Raw genomic sequence first — 26,836 nt, 5'->3', positions numbered from 1 at the left:
AGGTTTTCGAGTCAAAGTAGCTATGTCCTATCTCTGAGCTAACGAGCTAACTATACGCAAATGTGCTAACACGCTAACAGTGAAATAACGCGCTAGCTAACGTGCTAACACACTAATCGCGAAATAACGCGCTAGCTAACGTGCTAATAGTGAAAAAACGCGCTAGCTAACGTGCTAATCGCGAAATAACGCGCTAGCTAACGCGCTAGTGAAATAACGCGCTAGCTAACGCGCTAATCGCGAAATTACGCGCTAGGTAACGTGCTAACACGCTAACAGTGAAATAACGCGCTAGCTAATGTGCTAACTAACATAACTAATATGCTAACACGCTAACCGCGAACTAAGGCGCTAGCTAACGTGCTAACCCGCCAGCAGTGACAGCTGACAGCAAAGTTAGCTAAAGGTAACATAACAAAAAAAGCACATAAATAACAAGCTAACTTAGCTAACGATACATTAAGGTAATATATTTACAATGAGAAAAATACTTCACCTCACCGTTTCTATCACTGAGGTTTACATTACTAACAAATAATAATCGTACAACGCTAACACTGCACTGTAAGAGACACTGTAGAGACAGTTAGCCGTTTAGCTGCCTGACAGGAAGGAGGGAAAGAAAAAGTGCACGGTCTTTTTGCCTCCAGCACATGAGCGGACAGAAAAGCAGCCCTGTTACTGACCTTTATTAATTGACTGTTTTTCACTCAGAGTCAGACTGACATCAGTTCTGTGTAAATAATACATTTTAAACCAACAAGCTTTTATGTTTTTAGTCAGTTGAACTCAAATATCAAATAATTAAACTTAACAATGTCACATTTAAATGTTTCTCTGAACCGGCTCTGTCGTAAAAAAAAATGAGACAGCATCTTTGATGATTATGATGAAGGACAGGATAGTGTTAAACAGAACTTTATTGTCACGCTTAAAAATGGTTTTGTCTGGCCTGTTCATACAGGACAAAGAATCTATAAATTTTCCAGTTACCCAGATAGCCTGAATGTACATGCCAGCAGAACACACCCATATTATGATTACGAAGATTTGTAAAAAGACATTGGTGGGGGTGATGGATGTAATCACTCACATTATGTGGTCCAGATCTGTTTTATAACATTAGCTTTTTTTATATGTGAGCTACTTTTGGCTTACATGCCGTTTGTGTCAGAAATGGCCCAAATCTTTTCAAGTCTGCCACCTTAGGCTCACTTGCACGGTGCCAGTGCCTACAGTGGGCCAGCAGTGCCATATGTCTGCTAGTAGTGGCCCACATCCACTCAGAGACTTAATTTTTATTGCTTAACTATAGCTCGCACTGTAACTCTACCTCTACCTTTTGACATACAGTTACTGTTTATGCACAAGTCTGCATTTCTTGTTTTTGACCTGGCTTTATGTTTTTGCCGGTCTTTGTACTGTTGCTTTAATATATTCATTTTTTAAACACTGCACTGTCCTGACAGTGTTTTGTTATAGTGGTTCATTATACTGTACAACCCTGACAATACAGTTGAATGTAATTGAACTGAATTGAATAAGCAGGGATGCAGTTTGCCCACCCATTCTATCATCTCACATGCTTTGTTCACAGGACCACAATGAATTTCTTTTTGTATTGTATTTTGAACCCCGATGTCAGATTTTTTTAGATGTTTTGAGAACAAAGAGTCATCAGGATTTTGATCTATTACTTTTCAAACACACCGCATTTTATTTCCATGTGTGATTTGTCTGCCCTCTACAGGCGGCAGCGTGTAACTGCAGCACCATTTTATCGGAAGCTGGAGAGAAGAGGGCGAACTGGAAGCCTAGTCGTGGTGGTCGTGTTGGTGTCTGATCCGTATTGGAGTGACTGCGCGCTGAAACTGATGCAGCACAGCTTTCAGATGATCCTCTCCTGCTGGAAACCGACCACAGCAGCACAGTAAGAGCACTAAATCAGCACATTTAGTCAGCTGTGTTATGTAGAGCTGTGATTCACAGCCTGCTTGTTTAGACAAACACTGCTAAGCTAGTTAGCTCGTCTTGAGGAGTCACGTCTATGTCTCTATAAGCTTAGACAGGCCAAAATAACAAAGGAGGCTAACGGTACTGAATGAGGGAGTGAGGTAAATAAGGAGAAGAACAGAACAGCTGCAGCTCTGATAACTTGTGTCAGCTCAGTAAGTCAGGCCAACTATTTTTAGACACTGCAGATAGTTTAATTAAAGAATTAGACATTAACTTTGAATTGGTATCATTCCTTTCATATTCCAAGCTATAGAATTTGAACTATAAAAAAAAAAACATCATCATTAGAAACTTTCACACTTTGTCCCACTCCTCACCTCTACTTTAGGCTAACTTAAACCTCAGAAAATTTGAACACATAAGTAAACTTAGAGATCTCGAGTTCAGATACTATATTAAAATGGACTACAGATATTAAATAATCGTGTGAGCTCAACCGATAAAAACATGCAGTGACACATTCATTATGACCAGCAATTCACAGCTTCAGCTAATACAATATAAAACTCTTCACCCAACCAACGTACAACCCATTAAATGCACTGAATGTGATTTAGCCTCATTAATACATACACACTGCCCAGTCTAAACAGACAATTACTGTCACGCTTCTGTCTTTGGCCTCATATTGATCATTTCTAGTTGGAGATCATGGGCAATTTCTCTGAGATCCTTGGCTTTGTCTTCCCCATCTGCCCCACTGTAGCAATACTTAAAGGGAAATGTTTTAACATTTCTGTTTGTCGGAAAGAAAACCTGCAGCCACACCAGCCCTTTGTGGGTAAGATTGGACAGTCCTCTGGTTCTTATCATCACCACTGTAAAGAAATCTGTAAACAGTCTGTCAGTTTCTCTGAACCATTTCACATCAAACCACTCTAAATGACTGTATCATTTCATTGTGCAGACCAATTGACAAATCGGTGGAATTCCTCTTTGTTGACATCTCATTTAAATACCCAAGCATCCTAAAGGGGACCTATTGTACTCATTTTTAGTGTTCATATTTTCTGTCATGTACTAGAATTGATTTACATGCTTCATTTTTCCAGAAGTACGTCAGTTTTCAAATACTGTACATCTCTATTCACCCTGTCTGAAATGCTCTGTTACAGCCCGTTTCTTTATGCCAGACCTCCTGCTCTGATCGTCCACTCTGTTCTTCATCTTACATCATCTTGTTACAGAGAAAAATGGCTGAAATGTTTCAGTTAGCTGAGAAAAGTAGTTTCTGTGGGAGAAGGTTTCTCCCTACGGTGTATACTTCCTTTATAAGCAAAAAGTAAAAAATGGTTTCTCCAAATTCAACACAAAATGCCAGTTTTAATGATTAATACACTCTCAGAATTATTCAACCCTTTCATTTCAAGCATCTTTAGTATTTAGTAGAGCACCATTTTACTGTTATGATGTGATGCATAGCCAGGCACCAGCTTCTGGCAGCTTTTCTGAGGAATCTTAGCCCATTCCTTGTGGACAGTGGCTTCCAGTTCACTAATAATCTTGGGTTTGTGAGCTGCAACCACCTTCTTCTAATCCCAAAGATTTTCTATGGGGTTCAAGTTAGGAGACTGTGATGGCCACTCCAGAATCTTACAGGACTTCTTCTCAAACCAAGCCTTGATGGAGCTATGCTTAGAATCATTGTCATCGTTGGGAATCATTGGGTCAGTAGAAGCGCACATCTTGGAGTTCGGGCATTGAGACCTTCAGCCTGTAGTATGAGCCTTACTGTGCAAACTGAAGTGTCTGCTGCCACCAAATCTTGCTGCAGGTCTTTTGCAGTCACTCTGGGGTTTTTGATCACCTGTCTCCTCAGGAATCTGGTGGCAGCCAGTGATAGCTTCCTCTTTCTGCCATGTCCAGGTAGTGTTAATGTTCCTTTAACTTTGAACTTGCAAATTATGCTTCCAATTGTATCTCTAGGAACAGTGCCTTTGCTTTCCTTTGTATCTGTCTCTTAATTTTTTGGGCAACTCTTTTGACTTATTTCTAACCATAGCCATATTTCTAACATACAATCAAACTTCACCGTTAACTCACCCCTCCACCCCCAAGCCAGTCCAAGTATTTGATCTGTTTTCTGCTTGATTTGCAAATGTGCGCTCTTCTAGGGGACTCTGTTCAATGGGTTGAATAATTCTGAGACTGCAGTAGTCATTAAAAGTAGCATTTCGTGTTGAATTTGGAGAAACCACTTGTCATATTAGTTGCATTGAGCTATTTAAGTTGTTTTTGTGTGGTTTATTGCAAACAGCTAAAAGTTTGTAAATTTTGCTAACTGATTTGCAATTGGGGTTGAATAAGCGTTTAGGTTGCAATAATGGATGTTTTGAAGAATACTTTGCAGTGCATTAAGCTTCTTCAGTCCCTTGTTTGCTCCTTTGGTTCCTACACATTGAGGTATCTGAGTGATGTACTGACCGCTCCTCAGTATAGCCTACTTATGCGTGGCATGAAGTCATATACAGGCCAAACTACAACTCATTAAGAAACTTTCCATTATTGTTTTCAGAGACTTTAAAGACTGTTGTTCTTTGTGATGCTTAGAGAGAGATTGTTCCTTAAGAAAGAACATAAGACGTGACATAAGATGGTGAATTAAAAATCGTGCATGAAGTTTTGAAAACAAACACACGTATATTAGTCTCATCTTTGCTAACAAGTCTGAAACGTACGGACTTGGACGCCAAGTTATTTTTTTAAATCGGAGTCTGCTCTGCTTTTTGCGTTGTATGGATGTATTAAAAACCAAGCTGATCAATCAGAGCTCTGTTGTCATGGTTGCAGCCCAAACAATTGTGCATCAGGCTGGTGGCACAGCAGCTCATCTTGCCTGTGGCAGGGCACAAAAGCTCATGCAACACAGACATTTGTAGGGTAAAGATCGTATGTCTTGGACCACAGCTGAAAGGCTATGAATGACAGAGTGTGTTACAGTGACTGTATATAACCGTAGTTCATGTGGACATGTGGAAATACCTGCAGAATTACCCATTATACAGCTTCAGCTCTTGTAATAGGCAGCGGAACTTTGTGTATTGTTGTCCTTTTTTTGTAGGATGGGATGCACCCAGTATATGCATAGTTTAGTCGAGGTGCGTAAAAGAAAAAAAAGAGGGTTAAGGCAGAAAACCGCTTTGGACTTGATGTGAAGGTCCCACTACATTAAAAGTAGCATCAGTTTTTTACGTCGGTAAACATTGTACTTGATCTGAATGGACCTTAACAGCACCACCATTTGCCTCACCAAGTCAATCTCCATTTTCGTCATAGGCCAACTAGGTAGACATCACCCAATCCAATTAAGCAGTTTTTCTCAGAGATAGTTTCGGTGATTGGCTTTTCCCGCATCAGATAGAATTGTATTCTTTCTTTATACTTTCTGCTGGTTGATGTAAGTGGAGCATTCATGATTTGGAGCAGACTGCTTTTGTTGCATTGCACGTTGAGTTTATATTTTCTTTTTTTTCTTCTTCCAGAAACGAATGATGTCCTGTTTCAAGTCTTCTCTTGCACTTTCCTTCCCAGCTTAAATGTCAGGATTTTCCACCAGGAGGAATGTTTAGCTGCTGAAACAGGTGATGTATAAGAATATGGCTTCAACAAGAAGTTCTGATACTCAGCAAACGTCATCTGGTACCTCCCACATGAACACATCTCGCAAACGAAAATGGAAACACAGCACGGAGAAAAAGCTTTACTGTTTGGACTGTGGAAAGAGTTTTACTGAACAGAGTAATCTCAGACGACACCAGCGCATTCACACAGGAGAGAAGCCGTATCGCTGCTCAGAGTGTGGGAAGAGTTTTACTCATAGTGGTAATCTTACATCACACCAGTTGATTCACACAGGAGAGAAGCCGTATCTCTGCTCAGAGTGTGGGAAGAGTTTCAATCGACAGGCTAATCTCAGGGAACATCAGCGCATTCACACAGGAGAGAAGCCGTATCACTGCTCAGAGTGTGGGAAGAGTTTTAGTGTACAAAATACTCTCCGAAAACACCAGCGCATTCACACAGGAGAGAAGCCGTATTACTGCTCAGAGTGTGGGAAGAATTTTACTGAACAGGGTCATCTGGATCAACACCTGTTGATTCACACAGGAGAGAAGCCGTATCTCTGCTCAGAGTGCGGGAAGAGTTTCAATCGACAGGCTAATCTCAGAGAACATCAGCTCATTCACACAGGAGAGAAGCCGTATCTCTGCTCAGACTGTGGGTTGAGTTTTACTGTACAGAGTAATCTCAAGACACACCAGCGCATTCACACAGGAGAGAAGCCGTATTACTGCTCAGAGTGTGGGAGGAGTTTCAGGCAATCAAATACTGTGAAGAGACACAAGTGCACTAAGAACAGAGGTGGAGATGAGCAGTAATGAAACATTAACACATTTAAAGAGTACAAGTATGCTGGAAATGGTGGTTCCAGCCCCAACTTTTTTCAGAGTTAGACCTCCTATTGTTAAATAATTGAACCTTCACTCTCAACAATGAGTTTTTCCTTTCTAATTTAGTGCATCTAAGCTGATGCAGAACTGTATAGCTAGTATAATAGCTAATATGATGGAAGTTTTGGCAAACATTTGATAGTGTGCTTGGCTCCTTTATTCTTTCTTTTTCCTCTTTTGTTACCATCATGTTAACTAGTTAATGCTTGTTGCAAAGAAAGTGCCGCTTTGTCTTCCCATGTAACCTCTAAAGCTGTTTTTGGACCGGATTAGTATGAGCAATTCACACCGAATAAAAATTCTTGGTATTGATGACAGAGATGGGAGCGGCTAATTGCTACATGCGCTGCCCTCACTGTCTTTTAATAAAATATTAAAAGATTCAAATTAGCTGTTATTTCCTTTACGATAACCATTTACCTTTCTGTCTGCATTCAGTACATTATTAGCATTGCCATCCAATTGGGAATTCACAGCTGTCAACTTCAGTGCATAAAATCTTTTTTTTTTCCTTGTAATCATAGCAATTAAAAAAAAAGAGTTGTTCATGTGAGACAGGACAGTAATGTAACATATTGGCCTGATTTCAGCAGAGAAAAACAAGCCAGCTTTGTATTCGGCAGTTGCATGTATGAATTTTATTGTCCTAGCAGTTACTTTCTGGTGCCTTAGGCATAATAATAATAATAACTGCCACGTTATTTAAGGTGGAATAGGAAAATTCAAAAAAGAAGTTGACTTCAACTTATTGAGAGAACACAAGTAAGCACTTCTTTAAGTCTCCATACTAGATATGATATTAATATGATTTGATAAGATATGATACTGTTGATATTGCACAGGATTATTATAATCTGAGGTTATTTTTATGGCTCATTTTACAGAAGGTAAAAAGGTGGTGGAATCTTTACTGATGTGGGAGCGTGCATTCAGTAAAAATGACTGACATTGCACATTCGGATGGGACTAACATTAATAAACGCCAGTAATCATTACACACCTCCCCATATAAAACTTATCCTGTCTAAGGAGGGCTTAAGAGATGTTTTCTGTGCTGTGTGTTCAGAGTGTTCTTGGTGAGGTTTGTAATAACAGAGATGTGACCCTGAAGACTGCAGCAGTGAAGTTGGCATCGTCTTGCTGAAATAAGCAAAGCCTTAGCTGAAAACATATTCTAAATGTCAGCATATATTGTCAAAATATATATATATCGTTCAGCATTAATGGTGCCTTCACAGATGTGCAAGTCACCCATGCCATGTGCACTAATGCGCCCGCATACCATCGTGGTTGTTGCCTTTTTTTTGTGTTGTGTGTAATGTGGTTGAAATGCTATTTAACTGAAACCTAGCTGCACTGTACACAATTGTTTTTGGCTGAAATATTACTGAAATTAAAATACATAAAAATTTATATAATGCAGTTATTGCATTGCATCCAAAATCCAAGTGTTGTGTATGATTGATGAAATCTAGCTGCCCCATACACAGGTGTTTTGAGTGTTGCATGTAATGCAGCAAAAATGCTACTTAATTTTAAAAACAGAAAAAAATATATAGAAGTAGTGCATCATCGCTGCCAACTAGCAACACTGTACACAGTTGATTAGATTGTTGTACGTAATGAGGCTGAAATACTATTTTACTTCAAAATTATATATATATATATATATATATATATATATATGTATGTGTGTGTGTGTGTGTGTGTATATATATACACACACACACCGTAAACAGTTGTTTTTAGTGTTTTATCAAATGCGGCTTAAATGCTACTGAAACCCAAATTGGAAAATCCAGAGGTTGTGTATCATTTTTGAAGTCTAGCTGCACCTTATACAGTTGATTGTTGTGTTGTATGTGATCTGCATTAAATGCTATTCAAATTCAAAATGGAAAAAATAATATAAAGCAGATATTGCCTTATATAAATATTCCATATATATTGTGCATCCTCACTTGCATCTAGCTGCACCATTCATAGTTAACCTCAATATTGTATGTAATTTAAAGTAAATATGCAGTAGTTGTTGTACTACATGCAGAGGTTGTGCACCATTGCTGCAACTTCACTGAATCAAAAGCTGTGAATAAACAGCAACGTCAGCCAGAGAATAAGACTCCAGGAATAAGGAGCCAGACAAATTGGAAACTGCAGATAAGTAGCTAATTTCAGCCTTGTGTAATGTGAGCTGTTGGGTTAGAATATTTGGTTGATAATGTTTTCATAGTTGGGTTTGGCAAACATAGAGCAGTTTGATTCAGATTTATTTGGCAAGTTAGTTCCAAAGACATCAAACATGTCTTTTAGATTGAAATTTAATGATTCTCAGGTTAAACCATGTGCTTCCTGTTTTTCCTTTCTTTGTATGTGATAATGTTATCAAGTCACTCCATTTTATAACAAACTGTAAAGATGAGTCCTTTATGTGCATGACTATCTGCTCCATTCTCAGTCTGAACACATGAAGCAGATCTTATCAACGATTTACGAATAAAACAATGTGTAAAGACAGGTCATGCCATATTGAACATGTAGCTTTAATTAATATAGAAATAGTGATTGATATGCTGACATTATGCTAGATGGGTAGAACTATTTGTGCAAATGTGGTGAGAAAACAGCAGTTTAGAATAATATGAAGAGCTTCCAGAGAGCTGTGAATGTCTGGGTGGTGGTCAATGGCTGGTAGATAAAGAGCAGGTAGGAGTGTCTATGGTGGGTGTTTAGAGGTCTGTTTAGAGGGGGGTGTAATCTGTGAGAGCCATTCAGGAACTCGATGGCCTAGTTCATGTTTCCAACCTCAGTCCTGGAGACTACATGCTCTGTGTATTTTTGTGCTTTCCCTCTTTTAACATTCACAGTCCAGCTTTTAATCAGTTAATGAGTTGAATCGTTACTGCTGGATAAGGATAACGTCAGCATATCGGTCTCTATTTGTTTTTTATTAATTACAGCTACACAATCAATATGGCATGTTTTTGCACATTGTTTTATTAGTGAATGATTGAGAAGATCTGCTTTATGTGTTCAGCCTGACAATAGAGCAGACAGCCATGCACATAAAGGACGTCAGCTTTACAGTTTGTATGAAAATGAAGGAGGTGACTTGATAATATTAGAACACAAAAGAACAGAAGCTCATGAGATAAACCAAGAATCACAAAGCTTACAGAAGTTGGCTGTAAAGCCAAAAAAACAGCATTTTAATCCACTAGATAAGAGCATTATTACCACAATAAATTAACTGACAGGTTACATGTATATAATATAAATCATAAATAAATCAGAAACAAATGCTCCATGTTTGCCAAACCCAACTAGGAAAAGATGATCAACCAAAGCTGCTTTAGGCAAGGCTCACTTTCTCCAACTGCACTGAAGTGGAGAAGAAGAAGATTGTGTTGTGGTCAATAGGCCACACCAGAGAACTTGTAGAGAGAAGTACCACTCTCAAACGCTAGAGGGCGCTCCCAAGTGAGTCCAAAATGAATGGGTTGATATGGAGCATTTGAGCAAAATCGTAGTTGATAAATGCTTTTTTTTTTTGTGTTTCATTTTTTATTATTTTCCATTTAAAGAACAACCCCCCATGCCAGCCCCGACCCACACACATGGGACATACAAGAGATGAGAAAAAAAACAAAAAAACACACATACACAAACAAACATAGCTACAACATAGGACACGGGAGAATTGCATCATTCACAACTTAAACACAGCATATAGTTAAGCAAGCACAAGGGTCCTGACTTTAGAAATTCCGTGAATCCATGTATTAAGAGTTCCAGAGCCAGCATTGCCAATTCTTGCAGATGACAGTTCCAGATATAGAATATCTAGTATGGAGCCAATGACGAATAGACAGGTTATGGGGTAGCCAGTGCTAGACAATGACTTTTTTTGCTGCTGCCAAGCCAGCCAGCCATATCTTCCGGGAACTTTCCGTAATGGGGAACTTGGTGTTATCATTCAGTAAATGAAGTTCAGGGACCATGGGTAAGTATGTCTTATATCAGAGAAGAGATGGAATCAACAACCTCCTCCCAAAAAGCATACACCTTTGGACAAATCAGAATTTGCTGTTTACATGGCCATTGAACAGGTAACTGCAAAAATCCAATTATGATTGGATTACTGAGCGCATGGCGCCTGCTAAATAAATTGTTAATGTTAATTAAAACCATTCCAGATGACTACATCATGGAGCAGAATGAGAGAATGTCAAGAGTGTGCAAGGTTGTTATCAAAGCCAAAGATGGCTACTTTGAATAAAATATGGTATAAAACATATTCTGGTTTGTTTAACACATAATTCATAGTTTTGATGGTCTTCACATTAATCTACAATGTAGAGAATAATAATAGAAAAAACCCTGAATGAGAAGATGTGTCCAAGCTTTTGACTGGTACTATATGATCATGTTATATTTCATGTTATGTTTTAACTGTTGTGGTGGCAGTCTTCAAATAATCACAGTCATTTTTGCTGTGGAGAATCCATCTTAGCCCTGGAATTTCCAGTATTAGCATGATGACTTAAGTGGCCTATATGTCTGTGTGAAGAGTTTGAGTAATTAGGTGATTGGCTTTTCCACATCAGATGGAAGGTTATTCTTTTTTCACACTTTCTTCCAGTTGATGCCAATGGAGCATTCATGATTTAGAGCAGACTACTTTTGTTGCATTGCATGTTGATGTTCTTTTTGTCTTCTTCCAGAAATGCATGATGTCCTGTTTCAAGTCGTCTTCTGAACTTTCCTACCCAGCAATCTGTTATAGTTTAAAGGAAATTTGTATGTTTGTATTTATTCTGTAGAAAGGTAAGAAGGGCTCACTTAATAAAGAGCTGCAGTGGTGAATGTAGTGATCTAGCTCTCTCTCTCTCTGTTTTTCTGTCTGTCTTTGTCCTTGTACAGTGTGCAGTTGCAGCTCTGCAAGATATTTTAACTCTAACTTAATTTAAAAACTTTAATTAAATATGTTTTTTTTTTAAGGAGGGCTAGACTGAGCTGTTTAATGGTTGCCTATCAACCAAATGAAACATGAAGTAAATATAGCTTACTACAGTATAAATACTACAGTATTTATTGGGCTTTTGTGTACTTCTATATTCACTCATTTTAAATAGTGATACTATTTCTCCATTAACCCCCTTTTTTTTAGGATTTAGGACATTCTGGCGCTGCTCTAAGATCACGGGAATAACTGTTTGCTGTAAAAGAAGAAATGATGCAACACAGTGGTAAAAATGCTCCGGTCCCAACTTTTTTGAAACATGTTGCTGACATCAATCTGAAAATAAGCACGTCTTTCAAAAAAATATACAATTTTTCTTTTTCAAAATTTTATACATTGTCTGTGTACTGTTTTCAATTAAATATAGTGTTTAAATAATTTTGCACATATTTTTTTTTTACATTTTGCACAGCATTACAACTTTTTTAGAAACAGGGTTGGAAATGAACTGAATTTAGTTTTTCACACAACTTAAGTTGCACTTCAGTAGACATAATTATGTAATTTGTAGACATAACTTTTATTTTGAACATACTGCTACACTAACGGATGTATATAATTATGCAATTAAGGGCCACATATAGAATTGTACTTATGCACATTTTATATTGTATTTCAATATAAATAAATAAAATAACAGTTAACAAGTATATCATATAAGTATGTGTTCATAAACAGTTACATATACAATTGAATATATTACTGGAATAACTAAACATAACTCATTTATACTTAAATTATTTTTAATGTTGAAGTAAATCATCTAGGTCTGCAAATGCATTTCTGTTCACTTAAGTAACTGGTAAAACACAAGTTCTACACTGAGTGTACAGATACCAAGATTTGACTGCTAGTTAGTTTACCTTGTAGTGCAAAACTAAAATGTACAAAAGTATATTTTAAGGCTAAAACTTTCTGCATGTGAGCAGATCTGAATAACTACACATGCTACAGTTAATGCACCTGTTCTGTGAGCACAGATAAGACCTGCTCGGAAATTAAAGTGAATCCTGACCTCAGAATCAAAATCTACTCAAAATCTTCAAGCTCCTGAATGGCTCTCACACACTACAGCCCCCACTAAACAGACCTCAAACACCCACCATAGACACTCCTACCAGCTCCTAATCTACCAGCCACTGACCACCAACCCCCACCCAGACATTCACAGCTCTCTGGAAGCTCTTCATATTGTTCTAGAACAAACTGCTGTTTCCTCACCACATTTGTACAAACAGTTCTATGCATCTTGGATAATGTCAGCATATCAGTGACTATTTCTACATTATTACAGCAACATGTTCAATATGGCATGACCTCTTTTTGCACATTGTTTTATAAGTTAAAGGTTGATAAGATCTGCTTTATGTGTTCAAACTGACAATGGAGCAGACAGTCATACACATAAAGGACTTGTCTTTAAAGTTTGTTTGAATATGAAGGAGCTGACTTGATAACATTAGCACACAAAAGAACAGAAGCTCAGAGACAAACCAAGAATCACAAAGCTTGTTCCAGAAGTTGGCTGGAAAGCAGATCTTATTTATTCAGATTTGTCTCCAGCTGTTCGTTTCAGTACAGTCAAAATCGATCACGTCGAGTCTCCCATCTTTATTACACGTAACCAAACTGTTTCCTTGACGGTGTGATTTACTCTGCCAAACAAAACCGAATTCAGTGGATGACTCTGTCCTTGTACGGCTGACAGTGACTGCGGGGCGGGATTGGAAGGTGAATGAACGGACCCTCCTATACGGACTTTGGTGAAGCCGCTTCAGGCCAGGTGGTGGCGATAATTGTGTTACTCCGAAATCCTCCAACTCCACTAAAGTGGAGAAGCAGAAGATGGTGTTGTGGTCAGCAGTCCACGCGCTCAGGACCAGAAACCAGAGCTGAACTACTGAAGGTAGGAATCTGTACGACACTTCATGTTTTGTTTTACAGCCCCGTTCCCAGAAAAGTTGGGACGCTGTGCAAAATGTAAATATAACCAGAATGCAGTGCTCACCTTCCGTCTGCTGAACAGCCTGTTAACGGCGAGATGAGTAGAGAGCAGAACTGAGAGAACCAGGGTAGGGGTGGAGGGCAGGGGAGCCTGAGTAGACTGATAAATCAATGTGATCAGTCATTAATCTCAGTGTTACTGAGCTCTGCTAAAGCCTGAGTAGACTGATAAATCAATGTGATCAGTCATTAATCTCAGTGTTACTGAGCTCTGCTAAAGCCTGAGTAGACTGATAAATCAATGTGATGATCAGTTATTAATCTCAGTGTTACTGAGCTCTGCTAAAGCCTGAGTAGACTGATAAATCAATGTGATGATCAGTTATTAATCTGTGTTACTGAGCTCTGCTAAAGCCTGAGTAGACTGATAAATCAATGTGGTGATCAGTTATTAATCTCAGTGTTACTCAGGCTTGAGCAGAGCTCAGTAGACTGATAAATCAGTGTGATCAGTCATTAATCTCAGTGTTACCATTTATTTGCTGAATTCGATATATTTTGAGGGTGAAAGAAAAAAAAGAAACTAAAAATGTGGTGTCTGCAAATATTTGGACACTCAGTCAATAGTGATTAGAGCCAAAAAGCTCAGTATTTGTTTCATTACACCACAACACTTGATTCCAAAATGCCTCTGGTTTATCTAAGAGTTGTGTGCATACTACAGCCATTGACATTTATGATGAGATCACAGTTAAGACCACGTTCTGATAATCTTTACATGTACATAATGTTTGTGCAACAATACTGTGCAGTAGGTTAGCGCCTCACTGTTCCCATGCCAGCCAAATCTTCCTGCAGGTCTTTGGTAGTGGTGAGGGTTTTGCTTTGCATTTTACAGATATTTCTTGGTCTTTCACATCTTACATTGACTTGAAAAGTTGTTTTTAACTTAGATTTCTTAAGGTCATTTCAGAAAATGAAAAGTTATAAGCAGGAAGTTTTTGTATATATTTTATATTCTCCCCTTGCTTTGTAAGAGCCATTTATCCTCAGATTCAGATCCTCACTCAGCTGTTTAGATGAGCTCATGGCTCTGAAGTGTTTGAAGGATCACAAAATGTATTTGTCTGTATAAAATTGTCCATACATAGTTTGGATTAAGACAAATAAGCTTTGAGACGTTACCAAAAAAACATGTAGCAAAATTCATATTTTGGCTTTTCCGAGACCTTGTAAAGCAGAGAATCCCGTAGGATTCGGTGGAATCATTTAATTATCCACAAGATGTGATGGTGGCAGTTTTCAAATAATCACAGTCATTGTTGCTGTGGAGAATCCCATCTTAGCTCTGGAATTTCCAGTATTAGCATGATGACTTAAGTGGCCTATATGTCCATATGAAGAGTTTGAATGATAAGACGATTGGCTTTTCCACATCAGATGGAAGGTTATTCTTTCTTCACACTTTCTTCCAGTTGATGTAAGTGGAGCATTCATGATTTGGAGCAGACTACTTTTGTTGCATTGCATGTTGAAGTTCTTTTTGTCTTCTTCCAGAAATGCATGATGTCCTGTTTCAAGTCGTCTTCTGAACTTTCCTACCCAGCTAAAATGTGCTTCTGTAAACACATCAGCACATTCCACCAGGAGGGATGTTAAGCTGCTGAAACGGTTTAATGTAAGAACATGGCATCCAGAAGATGTTCTGGTACTCAGCAAACATCACGTAGCACCCTCCACATGAACACGTCTCACAGACAAGCACAGAAATGCAGTAAGAAGAGAAAACACTACTGCTCAGAGTGTGGAAGGAGTTTTACTCAACAGACTACTCTCCAACGACACCAGCGCATTCACACAGGAGAGAAGCTGTATCGCTGCTCAGAGTGTGGGAAGAGTTTTATTCAACAGAGGAAACTCAAAATACACCAGCAGATTCACACAGGAGAGAAACCGTATCACTGCTCAGAGTGTGGGAGAAGTTGTACTCGACAGAGTAATCTCAAAAGACACCAGCGCATTCACACAGGAGAGAAACCGTTTCACTGCTCAGAGTGTGGAAAGAGTTTTAGTACCCAGAGTGATCTCAAAATACACCAGCGCATTCACACAGGAGAGAAGCCGTATCACTGCTCAGAGTGTGGGAAAGAGTTTTGGTAGACAGAGTTCTCTCGAACGTCACCAGCTTATTCACACAGGCATTGAACCATATTACTGCTCAGAGTGTGGAAACAGTTTTAAACAACTGAGTCATCTCAGAACACACCAGCTCATTCACACGGGAGAGAAGCCGTATGAGTGCTCAGAGTGTGGGAAATGTTTTACTCGACAGAGTGTTCTCAAAAGACACCAGCGCACTCACACAGGAGAGAAGCCGTATCACTGCTCAGAGTGTGGGAGGAGTTTTACTTACCTGAGTTCTCTCAAAAGACACCAGCGCATTCACACAGGAGAGAAGCCGTATCACTGCTCAGAGTGTGGGATGAGTTTTACTAACCTGAGTTCTCTCGAACCACACCAGCGCATTCACACAGGAAAGAAGCCGTATCACGGCTCAAAGTGTGAGAGGAGTTTCAGGCGTTCCTATGTTATGAAAGTACACAAGGGCCCTAAGAGCAGTGGGGGAAGTAAGCAGGAATGAGTGTAGCTATAACACATTCTGGAAGTAAAAGTCTGCAGGGAACGGTCTTTCCAGCCCTGATATATAAAATCTGGGTAGAGGGGAAATCCACCTTTCGGCGTTCTTTGCTGTTTCTGATACAAGAGCATGAAAAGAAATATTTTATTCACAATGTTAAAATATGGAGAAAACAATTGAGACGTTCCATATTCAATAATACGTTGTTTACCTTCTAATGTAATGTAGTGTTTCTGTTACAATGATGGAAGATTTGACAAACATTTGACAGTGTTCTTGGCTAAATTGAGTCCCTCTTTTGCTTCTTTGATTCCTACTTGTTAACTAGTTAATGTTACTGCTGCTAAGAAACAGATATGAGCCCTGAAGACTGCAACAGTTTGCTGACATCAATTTGAGTGAGGTACCAGTGACCTCTCCCCAGTATGGCTGTTAAACATGGCATAAAGCCACATACAGGCCAGATTACAACTCATTCAAAACTTTTCTTTACTCTTCTCAGAGATTATAAGGACTATTGATGGTGTTTGCAATGCTTGGAGAATGATTGTTCCTTGAGAAAGGCACTGTGACATGATAAGGACTTGTTTATACCCTTTTCCAGTCTGTTGTATCAGGAGTTTGAACTGGTACAGGTGTTTAAACTGGTTATCTCCATCACTGTAGAACTGGCTGAAAGGTGACTCTTTGGGGATGTTTGTCATTCGTTAGTTGACACAGCAGTTATACTGTGTTCAGTTTTGTTTCTGAACCAATCCAAGTCTGCATAGTAATAGTTTTGATTTGTGATGATGAATCAATGTGTATCCAGTTGTATATTTAGATTGTCTGATGTATATTTGGGGAAGGTGGGACAGCTGTGGTTGCTTTGGGGTTTCTTTCTTTAAGCTTTTGTTTTTAAGCCTTTGCGTGTGAGGTTATGTGTGTTTTTGTGAATGTGTGAACCTGTTGAGGTTATTTTCTTGCATTTTTTTCTTTTAATGTTTTCTTTATGGTCCTGCAAACATGAAATATCCTGTTAAATTTTAGAAACTGTTATTTTGAAATCCACTACCTGGTTTTCTGGTTTGGTTTTTGGGATTTGCTGCATCACCTGAATTATGAATGGGTGTTTTTGATACATTTGTACAATTTTTTTCCAACATCATTGTCAAGCTGTGGTAAATTACTCAACATTACATAGGCTTTTACTTGATTTAGCTTCTGAGATCCAACAAGACCAGGTCTTCTCAGTTCGCTTAAGCAAAACTGGCACTGACTACATCCGTACTAAGGATTCCACCACACTATATAAAGTAATATGTTCAGGCTGTTTTTTTGTTGTTCCATAATGTCATCTAATTCAGAATCAGAATCACATTACTTCAGTAAATGTGTTACACAAGGAATCCGTCACAGTGACCACACACATGAAACATATTAAATAGACCAAACAAGTGCATGGATTATAAGAAATATTACCAAAAAAGTAAAAATACAATGAAGAAAAAGAGACTAAGTGTAAAACAACTAATATGAAAGGAGATAAAGTGTTGATTGTGAATATGTAATATGTGGATATGATGTGTAGAGTCTGAGAAAGTTATTTACAGTATATTACAGATGATATGAACATTTGTATGAACAAGGATGGTGGTTCAGATGATTTATACAGTAATACAGAAAGTGAGGTTTGTTGATTATACACAGTGAATATGTTAAGTCTGTTATATTTTAAAGGAAATGTATATGTTTGTGTTTATTCTGTAGAAAGGTAAGAAGGGCTCACTTAATAAAGAGCTGCAGTGGTGAATGTTGTGGTTTAGCTCTCTCTCTCTCTGTTTTTCTGTCTCTCTTTGCCCTTGTACAGTGTGCAGTTGCAGCTCTGCAAGATATTTTAACTCTAACTTAATTTAAAAACTTTAATTAAATATGTTTTTTTAAAGAAGGGCTAGACTAAGCTGGCCCTGCGATGGACTGGTGACCTGTCCAGGGTGTATCCTGCCTTCCGCCCAATGACACCTGGGATAGGCTCCGGGCACCCCACCGCGACCCAGGAGGATAAGCGGTTTAGATAATGTATGTATGTATGTATGTAGACTAAGCTGCTTAATGGTATCAACCAAATGAAGCATGAAGTAAATGTAGCTTACTACAGTACAAATACTACAGTATTTATTGGGCTTTTGTGTACTTCTATATTTACTCATTTTAATTAGTGATACTATTTCTCCATTAACCCCCTTTTTTAGGATTTAGGACATTCTGGCGCTGCTCTCAGCTGGCGGGAGTAACTGTTTATTTCAGTTCAGATGCTTTCTCAGGGAGGTGGAGAACTGTAGAAGAAGCAGTTAAAATGCAAAACCCTGAAGCAGAGCAAATCTCTTAAAAACATTACTGTTCAAAACTTGCAATGTTTTCAGTAATATTGTACTGTCCAATATTTTGGGATAATTTGTATATTTACACTGTAATTAAGCTACTATTAAATACTCAACCTCATTTACAAAAAAAGTTGGGATGCTGTGCAAAATATAAATGAAAAAATAAGACATATCATTTAATCATTATATTTAATTGAAAATAGTACAAAATCAGCATATCAAATGTCAGCAATCCAGAAATGTGCATTAGTGCACATGGTATGGGTGAGTTACACATCTGTGAAGACACCACTGATGCTGAAGGATATATATCGGTTTTGACAACATATGCTGCCATCCAGACGACGTCCTTTTCAGGGAAGGCCTTGATTATTTCAGAAAGACAATGTCAAACCACATTCTGCATGTATTTTAACAGCATTGCTCCGTATTAAAAGAGTCCAGGTGCTAAACTGACCTGCCTGCAGTCCAGACCTAAAAGAAGAGATGATTCAACACAGCGGTAAAATGCTCCGGTCCCAACTTTTTTGAAACATGTTGCTGGCATCTGAAAATAAGCACATGTCTTTCAAAAAACTATACAATTTTTCTTTTTCAAAATTTGATACATTGTCTGTGTACTGTTTTCAATTAAATATAGGGTTTAAATGATTCACACAGTTTTTTTACATTTTGCACAGCATTACAACTTTTTTAGAAACAGGGTTGGAAATGAACTGAATTTAGTTTTTGACAACTTAAGTTGCACTTCAGTAGACATAATTATGTAATTTGTAGACATAACTTTTATTTTATACATACTGCTACACTAACAGATGTATATAATTATGCAATTAAGTGCCACATATAGAATTGTACTTTAACTTATGCACATTTTATATTGTATTTCAATATAAATAAATAAAATAACACAGTTAACAAGTATATCATATAATTATGTGTTCTTAAACAGTTATATATACAACTGATTATATATTTGGAATAACTAAACACAGCTCATTTATACTTAAATTATTTTTTATGTTGAAGTAAATCATCTAGGTCTACAAATGCTTTTCTGTTCACTTAAGTAACTGGTAAAACACAAGTTCTACTCTTGAGAGTACAGATACCAAGATTTGACTGCTAGTTAGTTTACCTTGTAGTGCAAAACTAAAATGTACTAAAGCATATTTAAAGGCTTTATTGCTTTAAAATATTCTTCTGAGTAATAGAAGGTAATGTCTGTTAAATATGCTTTTGTTAAAGTAATATATATATATATATATATATATATATATATATATATATATATATATGTGTGTGTGTGTATTATAAGTGTATTTTACTCCCATAAAATATATGCAATATATCTATATGTAAAATGTACTTTCTGTATTCTGTTATATATTTAATGTGTAATATTGATGTACTTAAGCATGTCTGCACTATAAAGTAACATCATCTTCAAATGTATTCCTAGTCTGAAGGAAAGCATGTTAAGGAAGGCAGGAGGGCTGCAGTCTACACTGAGTGAACAGAGCATTCAGGTCTAATATCTGTATCTTGTTGTAAAACTTTCTGCATGTGAGCAGATCTGAATAACTACACATGCTACAGTTAATGCACCTGTTCTGTGAGCACAGATAAGACCTGCTCGAAAATTAAAGTGAATCCGGACCTCAGAATCAAAATATACTCAGAATCTTCAAGCTCTTGAATGGCTCTCACACACTACAGCCCCCACTAAACAGACCTCAAACACCCACCATAGACACTCCTACCAGCTCCTAATCTAGCCCCACCCAGACAAACACAGCTCTCAGGAAGCTCTTCATATTGTTCTAGAACAAACTGCTGTTTCCTCACCACATCTTGGATAATGTCAGCATATCAGTCAGTATTTCTACATTATTACAGCAACATGTTCAATATGGCATGACCTCTTTTTGCACATTGTTTTATAAGTTAAAGGTTGATAAGATCTGCTTTATGTGTTCAAACTGACAATGGAGCAGACAGTCATACACATAAAGGACTTGTCTTTAAAGTTTGTTTGAATATGAAGGAGCTGACTTGATAACATTAGCACACAAAAGAACAGAAGCTCAGAGACAAACCAAGAATCACAAAGCTTGTTCCAGAAGTTGGCTGGAAAGCAGATCTTATTTATTCAGATTTGTCTCCAGCTGTTCGTTTCAGTACAGTCAAAATCGATCACGTCGAGTCTCCCATCTTTATTACACGTAACCAAACTGTTTCCTTGACGGTGTGATTTACTCTGCCAAACAAAACCGAATTCAGTGGATGACTCTGTCCTTGTACGGCTGACAGTGACTGCGGGGCGGGATTGGAAGGTGAATGAACGGACCCTCCTATACGGACTTTGGTGAAGCCGCTTCAGGCCAGGTGGTGGCGCTAATTGTGTTACTCCGAAATCCTCCAACTCCACTAAAGTGGAGAAGCAGAAGATGGTGTTGTGGTCAGCAGTCCACGCGCTCAGGACCAGAAACCAGAGCTGAACTACTGAAGGTAGGAATCTGTACGACACTTCATGTTTTGTTTTACAGCCCCGTTCCCAGAAAAGTTGGGACGCTGTGCAAAATGTAAATATAACCAGAATGCAGTGCTCACCTTCCGTCTGCTGAACAGCCTGTTAACGGCGAGATGAGTAGAGAGCAGAACTGAGAGAACCAGGGTAGGGGTGGAGGGCAGGGGAGCCTGAGTAGACTGATAAATCAATGTGATCAGTCATTAATCTCAGTGTTACTGAGCTCTGCTAAAGCCTGAGTAGACTGATAAATCAATGTGATGATCAGTTATTAATCTCGGCGTTACTGAGCTCTGCTAAAGCCTGAGTAGACTGATAAATCAATGTGATCTGTTATTAATCTCGTGTTACTTGTGGATGTGTTTGCAAGTAATACGTTTAGTATTGTTCTACTGGACTTCTCAGGATTATGGGAGGAAAAGTGGACTGAAGCAGAAAGAGAAACAGAGAAACAAGTTACAATTTCTGTTTAGATGATTAGGAATTTTTCAGTAAATATATTAAGAAAATAATTACATGAAGAAAACTGCCAACTAGTCACAATCAAAAACAGTTTGAATTCAGTAAAAAAAAATCCATTTGCTTTAGCAAGATGTATTATAAATGTAGTCTGAACATGTTACTTTTTTATCTATTGTATTGGAATGCATTTAGGATGTGTTTTCAGTATTGTACCAGTGTTACTTTTTCAAAGTGTTTGGCCCAACCGTGTTCCTATTTTTTCCTACTGTTCCCATGCCAGCCAAATCTTCCTGCAGGTCTTTGGTAGTGGTGAGGGTTTTGCTTTGCATAGCTGGCCAGTCTAAATGCAGTTTTTCACAGATATTTCTTGGTCTTTCACATCTTACATTGACTTGAAAAGTTGTTTTTAACTTAGATTTCTTAATGTCATTTCAGAAAATGAAAAGTTATAAGCAGGAAGTTTTCATATATATTTTATATTCTCCCCTTGCTTTGTAAGACCCATTCATCCTCAGATTCAGATCCTCACTCAGCTGTTTAGATGAGCTCATGGCTCTGAAGTGTTTGAAGGATCACAAAATGTATTTGTCTGTATAAAATTGTCCATACATAGTTTGGATTAAGACATAATGAGTCAAATAAGCTTTGAGACGTTACCAAAAAAACATGTAGCAAAATTCATATGTTGGCTTTTCCGAGACCTTGTAAAGCAGAGAATCCTGTAGGATTCGGTGGAATCATTTAATTATCCACAAGATGTGATGGTGGCAGTTTTCAAATAATCACAGTCATTGTTGCTGTGGAGAATCCATCTTAGCTCTCGAATTTCCAGTATTAGCATGATGACTTAAGTGGCCTATATGTCCATATGAAGAGTTTGAATGATAAGACGAATGGCTTTTCCACATCAGATGGAAGGTTATTCTTTCTTCACACTTTCTTCCAGTTGATGTAAGTGGAGCATTCATGATTTGGAGCAGACTACTTTTGTTGCATTGCATGTTGAAGTTCTTTTTGTCTTCTTCCAGAAATGCCTGATGTCCTGTTTCAAGTCGTCTTCTGAACTTTCCTACCCAGCTAAAACGTGCTTCCGTAAACACATCAGCACATTCCACCAAGAGGGATGTTAAGCTGCTGAAACGGTTTAATGTAAGAACATGGCATCCAGAAGATGTTCTGGTACTCAGCAAACATCACGTAGCACCCTCCACATGAACACGTCTCACAGACAAGCACAGAAATGCAGTAAGAAGAGAAAACACTACTGCTCAGAGTGTGGAAGGAGTTTTACTCAACAGACTACTCTCCAACGACACCAGCGCATTCACACAGGAGAGAAGCTGTATCGCTGCTCAGAGTGTGGGATGAGTTTTATTCAACAGAGGAAACTCAAAATACACCAGCAGATTCACACAGGAGAGAAGCTATATCACTGCTCAGAGTGTGGGAGAAGTTGTACTCGACAGAGTAATCTCAAAAGACACCAGCGCATTCACACAGGAGACAAACCGTTTCACTGCTCAGAGTGTGGAAAGAGTTTTAGTAGACAGAGTGATCTCAAAATACACCAGCGCATTCACACAGGAGAGAAGCCGTATCACTGCTCAGAGTGTGGGAAGAGTTTCGCTCGACAGAGTGTTCTCAGAACACACCAGCTCATTCACACAGGAGAGAAGCCGTATCACTGCTCAGAGTGTGGGATGAGTTTTACTTACCTGAGTTCTCTCAAAAGACACCATCGCATTCACACAGGAGAGAAGCCGTATCACTGCTCAGAGTGTGGGAGGAGTTTTACTAACCTGAGTTCTCTTGAACCACACCAGCGCATTCACACAGGAAAGAAGCCATGTCACGGCTCAAAGTGTGAGAGGAGTTTCAGGCGTTCCTATGTAATGAAAGTACACAAGGGCCCTAAGAGCAGTGGGGGAAATAAGCAGGAATGAGTGTAACTATAACACATTCTGGAAGTAAAAGTCTGCAGGGAACGGTCTTTCCAGCCCTGATATATAAAATCCGGATAGAGGGGAAATCCACCTTTCGGCGTTCTTTGCTGTTTCTGATACAAGAGCGTGAAAAAGAAATATTTTATTCACAATGTTAAAATATGGAGAAAACAATTGAGACGTTCCATATTCAATAATACGTTGTTTAGCTTCTAATGTAATGTAGTGTTTCTGTTACAATGATGGAAGATTTGACAAACATTTGACAGTGTTCTTGGCTAAATCGAGTCCCTCTTTTGCTTCTTTAAATCCTACATGTTAACTAGTTAATGTTAACGCTGCTAAGAAACAGATATGAGCCCTGAAGACTGCAACAACTTGCTGAAATCAATTTGAGTGAGGTACCGATGACCTCTCCTCAGTATGGCCTGTTCTACCCGACATAAAGTCGCATACAGGCCAGATTACAACTCATTGAAAAACTTTACTCTTCTCAGAGATTATAAGGACTGTTGATGGTGTTTGCAATGCTTGGAGAATGATTGTTCCTTGAGAAAGGCACTGTGACATGATAAGGACTTGTATATACCCTTTTCCAGTCTGTTGTATCAGACATGGTAGTGACCAGTGGTACAGGTGTTTGAACTGGTTATCTCCATCACTGTAGAACTGGCTGAAAGGTGACTCTTTGGGGATGTTTGTCATTCGTTAGTTTACTGTCACCAATGACACTGTTCAGTTTTGTTCCTGAAGTCTGCCTTGTAATAGTTTTGATTTGTAATGATGAATTAATGTGTATCTAATTCTATATTTAGATTGTCTAATGTACATTTAGATTGTTATAATAATAAAAGGTTATAATTGCTTTGACTGTGTATTTTTCTCCATGTTCTCTTTTAATAATGATTGTCATGGTCCTGCAAACACGAAAAATCCTATTGAATTTTAGAAACTGTTCTTTGAAAATTCACTGCCTGGTTTTCTGTTTAGAAATAAATAATATACAATAATAAACATAGTAGAAGAATCAGACACAGATTACAAGAAATATAAAAAAAAGGCAAAGGAAAATACAACCCCACGTTTAGGTGCTAGTTTAGCACCTGGACTCTTTACACTCTTTATACAGAGCAATGCTGTTATAATGCATGCAGAATGTGGTCTGACATTATCTTGATGAAATAATCAAGTCTTTGAAAAAGATGTCGTCTGGATGGCAGCAAATGTTGCCAAAACATGTATATATCGTTTAGCATTATTAGAGCCCTTACAGTTGTGCATGTCACCCATGCATGTGCACTAACGCCCCACCACCACCATCACGGATGCTGGCTTTTGAACTGCACTGATAACGATCCGAGAGGTCTTTAGCCCAGAGGACACAATGTCCACGATTTCCAAAAAGAATTTCAAATTTTGATTCGTCGGATCTCAGGACACTTTTCCACTTCGCCTCAGTCCATTATGAAATGAGCTCAGGCCCAGCAAAGGTGGCAGCATTTCCGGATCCTGTTTATATACACTATATTTCCGAAAGTAGTCAGTCACCCATCCAAATCATTGAATTCACGTGTTCCAATCACTTCCATGGCCACAGGTGTATAAAACCAAGCACCTAGGCCTGCAGACTGCTTCTACAAACATTAGTGAAAGAATGGGTCGCTCTCAGGAGCTCAGTGGATTCCAGCGTGGTACCGTGATAGGACGCCACCTGTGCAACAAGTCCAATCACGAAATTTCCTCACTACTAAATATTCCACAGTCAACTGTCAGTGGTGTTATAACAAAGTGGAAGCGATTGGGAACAACAGCAACTCAGCAACAGCAACAATGAAGTGGTCGGCCACATAAAATGACAGAGTGGGGTCAGCGGATGCTGAGGTGCATAGTGCGCAGAGGTCGCCAACTTTCTGCAGAGTCAATCTCTACAGACCTCCAAGCTTCATGTGGCCTTCAGATTAGTTCAAGAACAGCGTAGAGAGCTTCATGGAATGGCTTTCCATGGCTGAGCAGCTGCATCCAAGCCTTACATCACCAAGCGCAATGCAAAGCGTCAAATGCAGTTGTGTAAAGTGCCGCCACTGGACTCTAGAGCAGTGGAGACGTGTTCTCTGGAGTGACCAATCACGCTTCTCCGTCTGGCAATCCGATGGACGAGTCTGGGTTTGGCGATTGCCAGGAGACGGTACTTGTCTGACTGCATTGTGCCAAGTGTAAAGTTTGGTGGAGGGGGGATTATGGTGTGGGGTTGTTTTTCAGGAGATGTGCTCGGCCCCTTAGTTCCAGTGAAAGGAACTCTTAATGCTTCAGCACCAAGAGATTTTGGACAATTTCATGCTCCTAATTTTGTGGGAACAGTTTGGGACAGCACCTTCCTCTTCTAACATGACTGCGCACCAGTGCACAAAGCAAGGTCCATAAAGCCATGGATGAACGAGTTTGGTGTGGAAGAACTTGAATGGTCTGCACAGAGTCCTGACCTCAACCCGATAGAACACCTTTGGGATGAATTAGGGCGAAGACTGCGAGCCAGTCCTTCTCGTCCAACATCAGTGTCTGACCTGTGCTTCAGGAAGAATGGTCAAAAATTCCCATGAAGGTAACAAGTAAATTATCTTGTTATATCAAGATAACAAAGTTGAAATTAGTGTGCCAGCTATTCAATTTGAGTAATTTAAGAAAAAATAAATCAAATTCAAATAAGCCAAACATTACCAAACCGAAGCTTGTCGTGGGTGTTTATAAGATTTAATCTGTAAAGAATATCGATGTGTCACAGTAATGAGTTCCCAAAAACTTTTAATCAAAGTATATTTTACCAAATATAGGTTGTAGTTTGTGAGTTGTCTTAATACAATACAAATGATTTTAAATAGGTATGTCATGTGGATATTTTACTGTAGCACTTAATTTTAGAATTAATTTTATGTTTGTCAGATGTGTCTCAGTAAAAATAAGTGATGTTAGATCTGCATGTGAAATGATTGTCACAGTGAAAGTTCATTCTTAACAAAAAATTTCCTCAAATTAAACCAAGTCATATTTTTCCAAATTAGGGGTCTGTAGGGGATTGTCGCATGTGTTTGTGAACACTACAAGTGGTTTATTTCGTTATGTTACATGACGACAGAAAGAATGGAAAGGAAAGACAAAAATATTCTAAATTGAAGCAGTGTGTACCCCACTAAACTTAGGAACGTATTGATCTTGGTTACTGAATTGTGCATCATCTGTGCATTTCAGCAGGTTTCAAGTCTTTATAAATATCTCCAACAGGGCCCTCATCTCTGTGAACGTTTTCCGGTTTTAGACAGTAGCCGCACTTTACAGATGGTTCCTTACCCTCTTCAGCGCTTCTGAAGCGATTCCGGCTATTTTCATCTAATGTACTCGGTGAAATGTAATGTTCTGGAACTTTGACCCAATATAGTGGTTGTAGTCTGTTCTCTGTTTCACCGCCACTTAG

At 38.6% G+C, this 26,836-nt stretch overlaps 1 pseudogene; it reads left to right on the top strand.

Annotated features, from left to right (window-relative positions):
• Positions 1-1,793: 1,793 nt before the first annotated feature.
• On the top strand, positions 1,794-24,173 carry LOC118803443 (annotated as a pseudogene).
• The last annotated feature ends 2,663 nt before the right edge of the window (positions 24,174-26,836 follow it).

This window comes from Colossoma macropomum, unplaced genomic scaffold (genome assembly GCF_904425465.1).
Source record: "Colossoma macropomum unplaced genomic scaffold, Colossoma_macropomum, whole genome shotgun sequence".
Classification (NCBI taxonomy): Eukaryota; Metazoa; Chordata; class Actinopteri; order Characiformes; family Serrasalmidae; genus Colossoma; species Colossoma macropomum.
The sequence above is the reverse complement of the archived record's forward strand: the minus strand, read 5'-3'. Positions and strand labels throughout refer to the sequence as shown.